General features: G+C 48.7%; 1 protein-coding gene across 1 annotated transcript in view; it reads left to right on the top strand.

The window, feature by feature from the left end:
- PPM1H (protein phosphatase, Mg2+/Mn2+ dependent 1H) overlaps positions 1-15,556 on the top strand; it is a 260,953-nt gene that overhangs the window by 195,205 nt on the left and 50,192 nt on the right. The window lies entirely within an intron of this gene.

Genomic DNA, 15,556 nt, shown 5'->3' with positions numbered 1-15,556 from the left:
GCACAAAGAAGTGTAGGTGAAGATTTGCTCTAGGCCCTGTGATCCTGACCAGGGAGCCTCCTGCCACGCTGGAGGTCAGCAGAAGGAAACAGTGGCCTCTTTCCTCACCACGTCCCCAACACAGGTGACAAAGTCAATTCCACTATCTCTTCTTCTTTGACCGGAATAGCTATAACAGATGGTCACAGCCCAAATTCCCATGGTGATGACTTCTAGGCTGGGAATCTACTCCTAGGGTACGTACTGTCTTAAAGAGACAGTCGAGCCACTCGGGAGGATCAGAGGCTGATCTAAGGCACGTCCGGTTGTCCTTTGCCATCTAAAGAGAAGGTCCTCACCAGTATCCTCTCTTCTTCTAGAAAAGGGTCAGCAAGTTACGGCCTGAGAGCCAAATTCCACCCCCCACCCCTTTCGTAAATAAGTTTTAAAAGTACAGCCACGCTCATTTGTTTATGTTTGATCTGTCACTACCTTCACACAACAGCAGGGCAGTTGAGTGGTTGTAGCAGAGCCTAAAATATTTACCCCTGCTCTAAAACGTGAGCGGATTTATCGGAAAGGGCTCACCATATTTGCAGCTCTGAGTTCTGCAGTTTTGTTGCCCCAGACTGGGTTTTCTCGCAAATTCATTTTTATTCAGTCAGCAAAGTCAGCACTCCTTACAGAAAAGTTTAAGGTGAGGGATTGTGTAATTCAGAAAACCGTGGCAGAGTTTGGTCTGGTTTTTGTAGAATTTGGAAAGATGGAAGGAAAGGCATCCCAGGGTAGGAACCCATGTGGCTGTAAACACACAAACCAAAAGAGCAGATCTAAGAGACAGCGCGGGAAATGGCCAAAATTGGGAGGGTGGGGGGGAGCGGCTGTGGGAAATTAGGCTCAGTTGGTACTGAGGGAATGTATCAGAATGTGGGAAGCCAGGCAGAGACATTAGGATTTACTGTGGGAGGCTGCAAGTCACTCTTGTGTGTTTCGGCGGAGAATGAAATGATGAGAGCGATGTTGTAGGAAGCTTGCTCTAAGAGGAGTTTGAAGGAGACTGACCAGGAGAGAAAACAGATTCAGGTACCCAGAGAAAAACTGTCATAGCAATATGTATGTGAGATCCCTAGAGCCAAATAGAGGGCTGGAAGCAGAAAACAGAGAAGGCACGGAAATGAACAAGAAACCAGATGACTTAGGCCGAGGGATAAATGTAAGAGGTAAGTCATCAATTACTCGAATTATACTTAGTCTGTAAGCCCCCTGTGGGGCAGCCCAGTGCCTCGTCCTGTGCCCGACATGTAGTCGACAGGCCGTGTTTGTTTATTGGATGAAAGGAAGAAGAGCGCGATCCACAGAAGTTGACGGGGGGGGCAGGCCGACGTGTAGGTGGTCAGTGGGAAGGGTAGGAATGAAGAGAGCCTGCACACGAGCCATGTTGTGCTCGAGGCAAGGCCGTTTGTATGTTTTTTCTATGCCAAAAAGGCAAATGAGATCTCAGCAGTCAAAACCAACTTGGTAAACAAATGGCTAAAGATTACCCCTTTTTACAGTTTTTTAAAATGCAGATAGGTTCAGGGATTAGATTACATCCAACGTAATACACACACAGTTACTCTCTCTTTTGCTCTCTATCTCAGGTACGTGCACACAAACGCACATTAGCGAGGTCTTCAGCGAGTAAATAGCCCATAAATGGGCTCTCTTTAATTGTACGGAACTCCACAGAAGGTACCGAATTAACCGAGAAGCCAAGATTGAGAATGGCTTCAGTCAGACATGATTTGCTCATTTGTTGCAGCAAAGTTCCCTGCATGGCTGTTGGCTCACAGCTTCGGCTGCGAGCAGAGATTGATGTACGTCTTTGTGTATTTCCTATCTGTTGTTACTTATGATTTGAAAATGATGCTTAAGGAAAAGGAGAGCTGTTTACATCTTTGTTGGAAGAAGTTGGGAAGTTTAAAGCCAATTTAGACCACTGCCTATGTAAACTCCACCCCCACACACCCCCCAACTTTAATGAGTTCTTTTAAAAAATGTGTTTTTTTTGTTTGTTTCTTTGTTTTTTTTGCAGTACGCGGGCCTCTCACTGCTGTGGCCTCTCCCGCCGCGGAGCACAGGCTCCGGACGCACAGGCTCAGCGGCCATGGCTCACGGGCCCAGCCGCTCCACGGCATGTGGGATCCTCCCGGACCGGGGCACGAACCCATGTCCCCTGCATTGGCAGGTGGACTCTCAACCACTGTGCCACCAGGGAAGCCCTAAAAAATGTTTTTAACCTCTAACAGAAAACCTCAAATCTAGCAGTTATTTTTTAGGACTGAAGAAACATGGGCTTCCAATTTCCTACCTGTCTGATTTGTGTATAGAGAGAGAAGGGCAGGCAAATGGATCAGCAGGGTCCCTTTTCCCACAAAAGCCTCCAATTACTACCAAGCTGTCGGGATTGGTTGAAGGTGGACTGGTGAGTATTGGCAGTGTGTCACGCTCAAGGAGACAGTAAGTCCTTACCTCGTCCCTCCTTTACGTTTCTTGCCTTCCGAATTAGCCTTGGCCTGTGAGCTTGTGTCTCTGAAACCTTTTTAACAAATAGGGGTTCACCTATTGCCAGCTGTTGAACCCTTGTAGCAAAGACCTAGTTGTGGAAATTTTTATCTGCCTGCTTGTCCCCCACTAATCGTGGGGCTAGCTGACAGTGAGTGGGAGAGCTAAGGGCCAGGCACTGTGATGAGACCTTTACATGACTCCTCATGTTGAACAATCCTAGGAACTAGGTACATTTTACAGATGAGGAGACTGAGGCACAGGGGCCGAGTTGCTCAAGGTCACACAACTAGTGAGAGGAGAAGCCAGTCTGTGACCCCAGACAGCCTCACTTCAGGCTGAACTGCCAAATGCCCAGTGATTCCTCCTCCCTTGTTCCATTTTGCAGTTGAGCAAATTGAGGCTCAGAGGGGATGAAGTGGTTTAGTCAGCTTCCACTAGTGCGAAAATGTCAGAATAACCCGGGTTTCTGACTTTTAGCCTGGGGCTCTTTCTGATACAATGCATCAACTTTTTTTTTTTTTCCGGGTAAGATCAGACATAATCATTCAGTTCTGAACTGCGATGGAAGTTTAAGCAGGGGACCTCCATCTACCAGGATCAGTGTCTCCTTGACAGTCCTTTAGAGGACAAGAGGATGGAATGAGGCATTTCAGGAGCTGCTGAGGTAGTAACTTTTCTACTTCCCAGTCTGACCTGATGGACCATTGGCCAAATTAAACGGTGATGCTTCCCACTCGTCACTAAAGTCTGTGCGTGGACTGGGGCCACGTGGTGATGATGGGGAAGATCCCCAAAGAACCGAATCTCCTTTACTTAGGAAAATCGATCGCTCTCATTAGAGCAGCACCCTGCCAGCTTTCTGCGGTGTGTCTGCAGCCGGGAGGCAGTGAGGGGGAGGGCGTCGGCTCTGGGAAGCCTCTCATAATTAAGGATGAGTCTGTTGCCTCCTGACGGGGATCCTTTCTCTCCCCCACCCTCACGCTTTCTCGGAGACGGTGGAGCAGCTTGGCAGGCCCAGGTTGCACAGAGGACAAAAGGTTATCGCCACCAGGACCTTCCTAATGAAATCCTCTCTCACCTGGCTCCTAACCCTAACCCTTTCCCAGCCTGCTCAGGTAGTTTACACAGTGGCTTGATTTCCAAAGGCATTTTCTAACAGCGCCCCCAGTGCTGAGTCGGTCCCTGACGCATCCCAGCTCTCGCTTTCTGTGCCTGGTGTCATTGGTCCTGGGGCCAGAACTCTGGCCTTGGACTCGGCGTGAGCCGCTGCCCTTCCTCCCTGGCCCTTTGTGTGGAGCTGCTGTTGCAGGATGCACACTAGCTGGCGTTACGAGCAGAACGTCCAGACCCACGGCCCTCTGAGCCGTCTCAGGCCATAATTTGCTGGCAGGCGTCTGTGTTACCGGGCTGAAACAACAGTTTCTCACAGCTGGCTTTGTGGCACCAAGTCCCTGCTCCTGTGACCGCTGGTGATTTCACTTTCTGGTGAAGGATCTGTGTTCTTCGTGCTCTGTGTCCAGCCGCGTGGGGTGATGAGCAAGCTGGGGCCCCGGCAGTACAAGGGAGGGCGCTGTAGCTTCACCCCTGGCGTCAGGCCAGATTCTCCAGCAGCTGTTCCTGGGCTGATGGGATTTGTTGAGAGCGAGGGCCAAAGACGACGAGAAGTCCATCGTGTGAATGCAGGATTGCTTCCAGATGGTTCTGGTTAAGAGGAAAGTACACCAGAATTCTTTCTTTAAGCAGAGCCTTTTTTAACATTTACAATGGTCTTGTTTCAGGGGCAGGCTGGACCAGTAACTTGAGATTGCATGGCTTACTTAGGAAGGAGAGTACTGCCTTGGGAGATAAGCTCCCTGGATACTGCTCCTGGCTCTGCCAAGGTTCTGGGGCCTTGAGCCAATCCTAGACCTAGGTCTCTCGTTTGATAAAATACTTTCTTTGCCCTTCACTGCCAACCTCCATGTCTGGTGGTGGGAGGGCTTTGCTCTGCTTTTCAGAGCTTCTGGGAAAGACAGATTCCATTAGGAAAATTCCAGTGATGGTAACCTTTCATTTTTATCTCTTGCAGCCCTTAACTCTTTATGATTCTAGCTTGATGACACATCAGGGTAATTGTTCCCTCTTGTCTTTCCCCTGAAACTACGAGCAAATCAGAGGCTTTTCCCCTGGGAACAGAGTGGGGTCCACCACCATTTTCTCCTCTTAGCGTTCACTACTTTTATGAAGGCAAAGGAAAGCTTTTCTATTCTGTGTCCACTCCAGCCGAGTGGCCACTAGCCACTTGTGGCCATTTAAATGTAAATTAGTTAAAATTAAGTAAAAGTAAAAATTAATTTCCCAGGTCACACCAGCCACATCTCAGTTGCTCAGGAGCCGCGTGTGGCTCGTGACTACTGAAGTGGACATTGCAGATATGGATTTCCATCATCACAAAAAGTCCTAGCAGATGGCAATGCAGTCTAGATAATGTAAGGATGCGGGTCTAACTGGGGTGAGGGACGGTGCCAGGAGCTGTCTGTAACTGAACAACCCAACAGCAAAGAGTTTAAAAAAAAAAAAGCTGAGCCTGGATGGGGAGAACGGAACGGTGTGGCCACGTGTTGTGGTTTCTGGCCCCGCTACAGAGTCCAAAAGTGGGGGATGGGCTTTCCTCTCCTTTTGAGATCTTCAGGGTTATAAGTCATTGTGTTTAGGGATGACGGTCTGCAGTGATCACTCACTGGCGAGCCTGCTGGCCAGCCTGAAGGAAGACCCGCTCCATCTGCCCTGGTCAGTAGCACACCTCCCTCCTCCAGCCGCTCCCCGCCACCTCCTGGACTGTGCCAGCTTTCGGCGCTTTTATTCATCTTGCTTTTCCTTTCACTTCTTGAAGAGTATTTCAGACCCTGAGGATCGGAGTAAAAAGCAACTTCCCTTGCAACCCTTTCCTTTCTGTTCGGGGTGACCTTTATTCTCAGTCTGCAGCCTGGAGCCCAGCTCAGGGTTGAGCACTGCAGTCCCACAGCATTGGGCTTCTTACCAACCATCCAAACATCTTCTGGAGAGAAACTCACTGGAAGCAGCCTCCCAGCATGAGTCTGGAGCTGCTGGGTCGAGTTTCACAAATAACGTAGATGCGCCTTCTGTCTTATTTTTTATTGCTCTTTTCAATGCCCTCTGACAGTGCGTTCAGGCAGGCTGACAGGGAAGGGGATAAGCAGTTTGAGAAATGCCACAGAATGCTCCAGAGCTATACCCGCATTTAATATAAATTGATTTATTGAATCAAGCACAGAAGCCCTGTTACAGAAACCCCAGGCTTTATCCTCTGGAGGACCACCTAATAAAGCAGCCCCAACGGGCACTCCTCATTAGCTTTTCCACTGAACCCCAGGCAGATTTTAAAGGGACAGTGTCCCTCCTTTGGGCTGACTATATGTTGGCCATGCCTGTGGGTCTAATCAGGCTTACTAGGAAAGCCTGCATTGTCTAGCAGCTTGACTTTTGAGTTTTAAGGAGTAATTGGAAAATTCAAACCTCTTCCTCTTCTTGATTTTAATCACCTTTAACCCAGTCTTTGGAAATTTACCTGCAGATGGCCCTGATGCCCATCGTTGAGGCACGGAAGGAATTTTCCGGTCCCTCCTTGGTGTAAATCCTGACGTTACTGTTGGGCCGCAGACCTCACCGAGGAGGCTTTTTATACTCACCGGAGAAATAGCACATTTTAATTTTATAATTACTTCACGAGAAAGCAGGCCATTCCCGAGTTAAACCTGGGATTAATTTCCTCCTAGCAACTTGTATTTTCAAATTTAATGATTATGGGCCACCTTGGCTGCAGCCTGATTACTGAAAGCAATCTGGAAATCTGACTTTGTGGAGAGAAGAGGGGCTTGGATGGCATTTCAGAGAATTTTAACCCCAAACCTCAGTAGATTGTAGTAGATGGGGATTGGCCAGAACAGGAATTACGTGCCTGAGAAGTCCCCGTGTTCCCAGCTCTGCTGGGGCCCGGGCTGAAGGCAGAGCCGGTCAGCCTCACGTCAGGAGGGTCCGCTCCCGGGCTCCCAGAGCAGCGATGATGAATGGTTATTTGCGAGGTGCATGTTCTGCATCTTTTCAAGATTTGCGGCTCTGGCTGTAGGAACAGCAGGGAGGAAAGCCGGCCCTGCTGCGTGTAGCACATCTCCCGACAGTGATAAATGACTCCTTGCTCCCCGCCCTCCTCCCTGCCGCCCTGCCCATGAGGCCAGGAGACGCTGAGAGATCTTTGCAAATGGTTGGAAACCAAGACAGGCGTTGTCAGGCCGCAGAGAGGAAAAAGAAAAGAGCTGCCCAACCAGCTCGCTCCCTGCTGGTCGTCCACTCACCCTTTACACGCTCCTACGACTCTCTCTGCTTTAATGATAAGTGTAAATGTGTTGTTCCTAAAGTGGCCAAACTACTTCCAAGCTTTTCCTTCCTCCTCAGACCCTGTGAACAGTCGCACACTTATCTGTGCCCCTTCATATACCTCCGAGAAGCGGGGTCTCTGCCGCTTCTCCGCAGTGATCATTGTTTAGGGTTGTCCAGTACATGGGTGGGAGCAACTTAGCTCTCCCAGTCATCTGGGGAGGTTTTAGGGTGTCAAGTGCTTGCCCAAATCCCTGTTAAAATAGCCAGTGTCCTTTTAGCCAAGGAACCCCAGGACCCACTTGTTTTTATATTTGACATGCCTTTACTGTACATCTGAGGCATATTAGACATTGCCTCGTAGTTAAGAACAAGGGATATGGAGCCAGACCGCCTGGCGGGGACAGTCCCTAGGTGTGGCTGGAACACATCGCGTTGCCGCTCTCTGCCTCAGTTTCCCCATATGTAAATGGGGCTTATGGCCGAGCACATCAATCACATGGCATGAGTTAGTCTGGTTGATCGCATTGACCGGAGCCTGGCATGGAGCAAGTGCTGTGTGTGTCTGATAATATAATCATTAGACGTTATGGAGGTTGGAAGGGCCAACAAGATCTGACCCTTGCCTCGGGAGGTTTACGGCCTAATAGTATGTGTTGAGATGCTTGTTTCTCAATTGTAATGAGAGGCTAAAAACCTAAAAGAAAAAGGAAGGCAGTTTAGAGAAGCAAGAGACTGAAGATCAGGGAGTGCTGGCCACTTCTGCTGGGCAGGTCTGTCCGACAGCTGCTGTGCCAACTTCTTATCTATAAGAGACCCCCCCCCCCGCCTCAGTACAGTCAGAAACCCCTCTGTCACTGGGGGCTGCTGGGTAGGGTGTTTTTTGTGTTATTTGCTTGTGAGGGGTTTTTGTTTGTTTGGGGTTTTTTTTAAATCCATCCACAGACTTTCCATCTGCCTCTGTGCTGGACCTCATGAGGCACCGCTGCATCCCTCCTGAGCCACAGCCCAGGAGCCGGCTTTCCAAGACCCGCAGTGGCCAAAGCGTGTCCCCACGTAGGAAGGATCTTGTCAGATAAGGCTTTGCTCACGTCATAGAGGTGGTCAGCTGGCCCAGGAACTGGCTGGCTTTCTGGAAATTGATCAAATGATATATTTTCCATATAAATCTATTCTTAAAATCTCAGGAGTGAGGGAGGTAGATCTGTTGAAATTTGTGCATGAATAACTAAAGCAAGACAGAATATAGGGCTTACCAAAAGCGGGTTTGAAGAAAAAAGGCCCTGTGGCTGTGGAAGAGGGAGTAGTGGTTTTGAGGAGGGGAGGTAGGGACTGGGGAAGACTCAGTGGAGAAGGTCGTGTTTGAACCAAACGTCTGAAATAGGAGAGGAGTTTCAAGAGGGTTGAGGGCAGGAGGGAAGGACATTCTGAGCAGAGTATATAGCACAAGAGGAAGCCCAGGGGCATGAAAATAAGTTGTGTGTTCTGGGAATGTGGAAGCTGAAGGTAATATTCAAAATATTTTAATGGTCAACATGGAGGAATAGGCTACATTCGGGTCCTAGAAGCCCCCCTGCTGTGCCAGGCATTAATTCTTTCTCCCTCCCTTCATTGCTGCATGAGGGCCCTCTCCAGCTGCAGCGAGCGGGGGCCACTCTCCATTGCGGGGCGCAGGCTTCTCATTGCGGCGGCTTCTCTTGTTGCGGAGCACGGGCTCTAGGTGCACGGGCTTCAGGATTTGCAGCACACGGGCTCAGTAGTTGTGGCGCCCGGGCCTATCTGCTCCGCGGCATGTGGGATCCTCCCGGATCAGGTCTCGAACCCGCGTCCCCTGCATTGGCAGGCAGATTCCCAGCCACTGAGCCACCAGGGAAGTCCGCATTAATTCTTTATTTACTACATCATGGGGATTTTAGGGGAGAATCCAGAGCAGCAGATGGGGGCAGTTGGGGACTTGGGACAGTCATTATTTGCTAGCCAGTACAGGAGTTTGTCAGTGTTTTCGACCTCCGTACTCACTTACTGGTACCTATCAGCTAGATAATATACCTGATGGTAGCCTAACATAAGTGAGGGAAACTTTGAATGTCATGGTGAGGATGGCAATAGCTAACATAATTTTATTTTCCCACCCTTGAGAGCTCTACACCTCTATAAAGTATGAAAATGACACACAGCAGGACAGAAATATAGGGCTGACAGTATATTTAGAAGGACATATGGTCCAATTCTCAGCCTATTTATAAGATCCTGTTTTTAAGGAAATTCCAGAGAAGTAAGTGCTAGAGCAGTCCAACAAATTTCCAGGTACTGTACAAGCCTGCCAAGGAAACATTTTCCTGTGTCCAACCTAGGCTCCTCAAGTTATAACATTTCACTCTCACCAGAGATAGATAAAGTTTTTCTTTTCCCTGCCACCCCTTCTCTGCCCACCAGGTTTCAGAGTAGGAAATCAATGTTGCTGGTTTCAAGCTGACGATCCCATAAAGGTGCTAACTCACCGTGGCTTGAGGGCCTCTTCATCAGAGTCAGCTGGGGTGCGGGTTTAAACCCCTGGGTTCTGGGCTTACCCCAGGAATCCACATAGGAGAGTTGGAGAACCACCACTCCACACCCTGAAAGATCTCATTCTACCTTCATGTTCCTCTGACCTTCAGACAAGTCAATCTAAGACTTATTCAGAGCAAGGCAAGGTCTTATGTCTGTCCCTCGCTGAAGAGCTAAGCACGCGTCTTTCTGTAAGAACTAGAAATGCTGGTAACACCTCTCCTTTCTATCCTTCACCTTGTTACTCTGGCAAAGGCAATGAGACTCTGCCAGCTCTAGGTTCAGATTCCACCAGGATTCAATCAGCTGTGTCAAATCAAGTGCTGCGTATCGTATCGTGCTCAGTGGCCTAAAGGACAGAGTACTGGGCTTTATCTATCTCTGTGGGGTGATTAGTTTAACTGTTACTTACTCATTCAGTGAACTGGGTGTTGTGCTGGGTTTTGGAGAAACAAAGAGGATAAAAATAGTCCCTGACCTCATGGTGCTTACAGTCAAGTGTAGGACAAACCCATACCCAAACCAGCAGAGGAATGTTGACCCACGAGGAAGCTTTTTCACCTGGAGTGATTATTCAGTAGACTTTTTTTTTTTTTTTGCGGTACGCGGGCCTCTCCCGTTGCGGAGTACAGGCTCCGGACGCGCAGCCTCAGCGGCCATGGCTCACGGGCCCAGCCGCTCCGCGGCATGTGGGATCTTCCCAGACCTGGGCACGAACCCGTGTCCCCTGCATCGGCAGGCAGACTCTCAACCACTGCGCCACCAGGGAAGTCCTCACCTGGGATGATTATTAAAAACATTCCAGAATCCCTGAGGTCCTGGGCTCTGGGGTTTTTTTTCAGCCTCCCTCCCAGGTGATTCTTGTATATCCTTAAACATTGACCTTGGGCAGCCCCAGTTATTCTTACCATGGCTAGGATGAGCAACAGCTCGCAGAAATGATTGATTAGCAGGCACTGGGCACACTGGGCTCCTTAGCAGGTTTGTGACTCCAGCCTCCTGCTTATCCTCCTGCTGGTGCTTGGGAACCTCTTTGTCTACCTGCGTGGACCAAAGACTGTGTTCAGGTGGGGGCTGTGAATGGGACCTGAAGGGGGGGATAAGGAGTGATGAAGCCCTTAGGCGCGAACAGTTGGTCCGAGTTGAATTGAGCCTTTCTTTTACTTTATTGGCACTTGTGCCCGTAACCTGGATAGATAGTTCAGGCCTCAGGCACGGTATAGATACGTGGGCTAGGTCAGCAGACCATGCTCCCGGGGTATCTAACTTGCTGGTTTCTCATTCCTGTTCATCCTGAGTAAATGGTACTCCCTCCCCAAATTTGCCTAGTCCTTCTGGGTGGCCTTGGATCCCTTCGTGAAAAACTGGGCATCTAAGTGTGAAGATTTAAGGTCTCTCAATCTATAATCAACAGAACGACTTGAGAGCCAGACCTCAGGTTAAACCTAATTCTGCAGTGACCTTGAACATCCACCGTATTGTCAAGGGAAGAAGCAGTCCGAGAAGGTGGTATGTTTAAACTTGCATGCGACTTACTTCTGTAAAAACCTGGAGAGGGGTAGACCCTAAAAATTTTTATGATATACTCTGAGGATGAGATAGTAATTAAGCATTCTTGTTGCATATCATGCCATTTTATGGTATCTACACAGATCCACAGCTCTTCAAGGATGGGCAGAGGACCGTGGTTAAGAGCACAATGCACTTTGCTGCAGACCTGGAAATGAGCTTAACCTCTGTTGTTTCCTAGCAGTGTGACCTCCATTTTCTTTACTTGTGTAATGGGGTTCATGTTAATACCTGTCTTAAAAGGTTGTTCTAAAAATCATCTAAGTTTAAAAAGTATAAGCGCTTAGAACAGTGCCTAGAGCGAAGCAAGTGCACAATAAACGTTGGGTATATTAGAATTCCGTAAGTGTTAGGGGTGAGGTGATGGCGGAAGCTTTCACAGTTGCTGCCTTTGCAGTCCATCATCTAAAGCAGTAGGGCCACCCTGATGCAGGAACTGAGAGCGCTATGTTCCCCCCACTGGTAATGTTGGCAGCCCTCACCCCAGGCCCGTGCTTCTTACCCTGGGGCTCGAGTAATGTGGGTGTTAGCTGAGGATTCTGGAAGAGTATAGTCATCCACAGGATAAGCATCTAATTCAACTGAAGATTTGGGGGTGGGGGAGGATATTTTTGAGCTTTGAAATAAATGTTGTGTGTGTATGCTTATGCAAAATTCTCATCGCTTTTTAAGAAAGAACAGAAGACTTGAAAAAGCATTGGTGTTTACTCTGAGATACTTGAGCTCGGCCTGTTCAAGGGCACTTGAATGGAAATGTTGAAAGGATGTAGCATACGTTAGCGTCCCAGTGTGTAAGTGCTTCTTCCAGGGGATAACAGTAGGACTTGGTGCTCTGGGCTACAGATATCTACATGACCAGAGAGAGAAGCTTTGTGAGGCAGGGCTGCAAGACCAGCATGGAGGAACTGGCCTCTGCAGTAAAACCCTCTTTGTAGCGAACAGTTTGCTAATTTCTCCCCACCATTCATGGATATGGGGTCAATTTTGGTTATTTCCTGATTTGTATATATTGACTTGGTCTCATACGACATAAAGGCCGATGTCAATGAAATTCATGTTTGTTTCAGAATGAATGGTCCCTGAGGAGGCAGAAATCATACCATATTTGTGTGCTCATAAAACAAGGATCTCTGATTCATACCTGTGGGAGATCTAAATGTTATTGATTAGAATATGAAGCTCTCCTAGCCAAGTGCTAATGCACACCGAGTGGATGCTGAATCAGAACTCATTTCCAAATCTGAAATTTCCCTAAAAGTCATCCAGAATGTTTTGTCCTGAAATATTATTTGTTCTGTTTTGCATGTGTACCTGATTGATTCTATTTTCAGTAGACTGATTCAAAGCATCTTTTTCCATGTGAATCCTTTTCCACTGCTCACCTTGGGCCCATGAGTCAAGAAATGACCCTTACTTTATTTAACTCCATATACCCAGCACCTGTGTGAGTGCCTGGCAGCTAGTAGGTGCTCAGTAAATATTCACGAATCAATCCGGTAGAACCTGTTGCTCTCATCTCCGGTCAAAGCCTGATCTCCTCATGTGGAGCTACCAGGAGCAGCTATCCAAATTCCTTTCTACACATTTCCAACTGTGAGTGGGGACCCATTTGGCGGTTGTGAAATCAGTTTGGTGTCTGGAGATGTGCATTTTAAATTAAGTTGCACAGGGAGAAAAGAAAATATCAAAGTGGATACCACATGGTAAACATAAATATTGTTTTTTGAGGTGTGTGTTGGTGTACATTGGGTTAACAAGATCGATACGTGTCTTTGAAAGTCATAGAGTGTGAAACCTCTGCTCTAAGCCAGTGGATGCTCCCCGGGAACATGGACCAGTGACGTGAACGCAAGCCCTGTTGTGTCTTGCCGCCACCAGAGGCCTGGCGGTAGGAAGAGGAGTGTTTAGGCCACAAGAGAGGCATGGTTACCACTCGCAGAACGCCAGGTGGGCTCTGGTCCAGGCATACTGACGGGAGGAAGGGGAAAGGTAGGCATTTTCCCAGGGCTTGCGGATCGGCCCTACTAATGGGCACCGGCGGGGGGGGGGTGGCGGTGTTTCCTCAAGGGCAACTGCAATGTCAGGAACAGAGCTTGCCCCCCATTATGAAAAGTTTTCCTGCAGAGTGGGCCAGAGGGTTTCCCCTTTCATTGGTTTCTCTCATCACAGCCAGCCATACACAAGCTGGGCTGCACGGCACCTGCCAGCTCTCTTCAATTACATCACCAAATATTAATCACACTCTTAAATTCAAGCGTGCTGTTTGTGCCTGAATCCAGACTGTTGCACTAGATTAGCACCAGCGCATCAACTTGTATATAGCTTAGGGCCTGCAGGCTTCAACTAATTTAAACGACAGTCCAAGGACCGAAAGGAGAAAATAAAGTGGCATTTGTTGGTGGATGCTTGGCCTCACAGGGGGACTTTCCCAGGAATCAAGTAATTAAGATACCCATTGACAACAACTCCTGGCACATAAATCCAGGGACCTAGTGCATCAAAATATGACCCCGTTCCTCAAAACTCAGATCTACAAATAAGGAAAGCCTGCTTGTATATACAGTGGTGAGCCTGTGTCAGAGAGGATGCTGCCCAGAAGCATTAGAGAGGATATTCCTAACCCCCGGCCTACCTGCTGGGTAGGGGATGTTTCTTAGCCTTTTGCTACTCACCCCGGGGCCCTGAGCACGGCCTCTCAGCCTTACTCCCCGGCTCTGACTTAATGACCTCATTAAGTTTGGTTCACATTCACCCTCCCTGACAGTTGGGGGACATTTTCCCAGCATATTAAGATTTCATCCAAAGACAAATTTAAGAAATTTGGGGGGAATTTCTTAACTGTGAATCTTTGAAACCAGGAAACAGGGCCTCTTAAAAGAAGGCATTAAAAAAATAAGAGACCCGACAAAGTACCAAAATCTTGTGTTGCCTTAAAGAAAACGCAAGCATGGATATTCATACAGGGAGGAGGGGGCGTGGGCCGCCCACTGCAGGGCCATCTCCAGGAGCAGGAAGCAGCCTCCACTTTCTGAGCTCTGTGGTTAGGCTTTGGGCTCGACTCCTTTGCAAATACAGAGGGCTGGCAGGAAAAAGGAAGAATGAGGTGATTGCCAATCCCACATTGCTTTTTCCAGGAAGGTCTGGGGGAGGATGGGTGTGGAGAGAGCTGAGTTGGTGGGAGAGCCGCTGTGGATTCCGTGAATTGCTAAATTGAGGTCATGCCAAGCTCTTAAAAGCCACGGGTAGCATTTGGGCTCTCAGCACGTGTCTGTTCCTGACCATCCAGGCCTCGGTGATGTTTCATCCCAGGCCTCCTGGGATTCAAGCTTCTGTTGAGATTTGGTTGTTGGAAGCCAGAGATGGGGACCAGAGCCTGAGACGCTCTGTCTACCATCCTCCATCCAAACCTGCTCAGCCCCTCTGAGATGTGCCTCTGTCTGCCTAGCACTTAGTTTCTGTCTGGGCAAATGAGACTTCCTGGGGCTTAACCTCCCTCCTAGAAGGGTGCTGAGCTTCTAGCTGAGGGGGGACGATTCTCCATTTGTGACTATTTCAGACCAACCCAAAAGCACCCCCTTTAGATTATTAGCTCGGAGATACCCTTCTGAGTCTCTGAGTCTTCACTTTCCAGTGGAACCATAGACCTTTCCGGATGAAAGTTGCACAGGTGCTCTCCTTCATACTTTGGTATCACTAGCAGCAGTAGAAAAAGTATGAATTGGGGTGTCTCGGGGCCTCAGCAGGAAGCAGTTTTCCTGGGGGAATGTGCTGTCCTCCTGCCTGTGGGGACCGGTCATCTGTGCTCTACCTCCCCAGTGATGAGGGACACTCCTAAGACTATAATAGCCACCACTTAGAGTTAAATAGCACCTTATCCTTCTTCACAAAGGACCTTCCCAGACATATTTGCATTTAATCCTTGGAAACTTCCGTGAAGAAAGGCAGCTGAAGAAGCAAATGCAGTGAGGTTGCGGGACTTTGCCAAGTTCACACAGCTAGTCCACGTGAGGACTCAGCTGTAACTTCAGAACCTCTGACTCTACGCCCACAGTGGGCTCTGCCAGGCGGGGAGAATCCAGGAAGAAAGACTCCAAGGGGAGGAGAGCCGTCCAAGGCCGCGTCAAGAGGTCAGCGAGTGGAAGAATGTGACTCACTGGTGTGTGTCACTGGAGCCGCAGGAGTGGACGGTCAAGATGAGGCAGCCCCTGAAGGAAGAGGGTCCGTCACAACCCTCAGAAGGGGTCACATTCTTCTTAAATGACTTTGAAGTCCCACTAAGGAAATTAAGACTTAGGGAAGCAAGTGCTGTTTCCATCCCTCTTTCTAGTTAAAAGTCAGGACTTAAGAGAGAAGGGAGAGCATGGGAAGTGATCTATGTGGATGGTGCCAAAGCATGAACGTTGGGTCCCTGGCCTGTGGGTTACGAAGTCAGAGTGGGGGCTGTGGCTGGGAATGGAGGAATCCAGCAAAGATGAGAAAGAACTTTCTGAAGTGGGGACTTGCCTTCCCAAGTAGACTTTCGCCTGAGTTAATATGGAAG

The sequence above is a fragment of the Delphinapterus leucas genome, chromosome 11 (genome assembly GCF_059928025.1).
Source record: "Delphinapterus leucas isolate spDelLeu-1000000601 "Yukka" chromosome 11, BTC_Dleu_Yukka2, whole genome shotgun sequence".
NCBI classification, from domain to species: Eukaryota; Metazoa; Chordata; class Mammalia; order Artiodactyla; family Monodontidae; genus Delphinapterus; species Delphinapterus leucas.
This window is presented reverse-complemented; position numbering and strand designations above follow the sequence as displayed.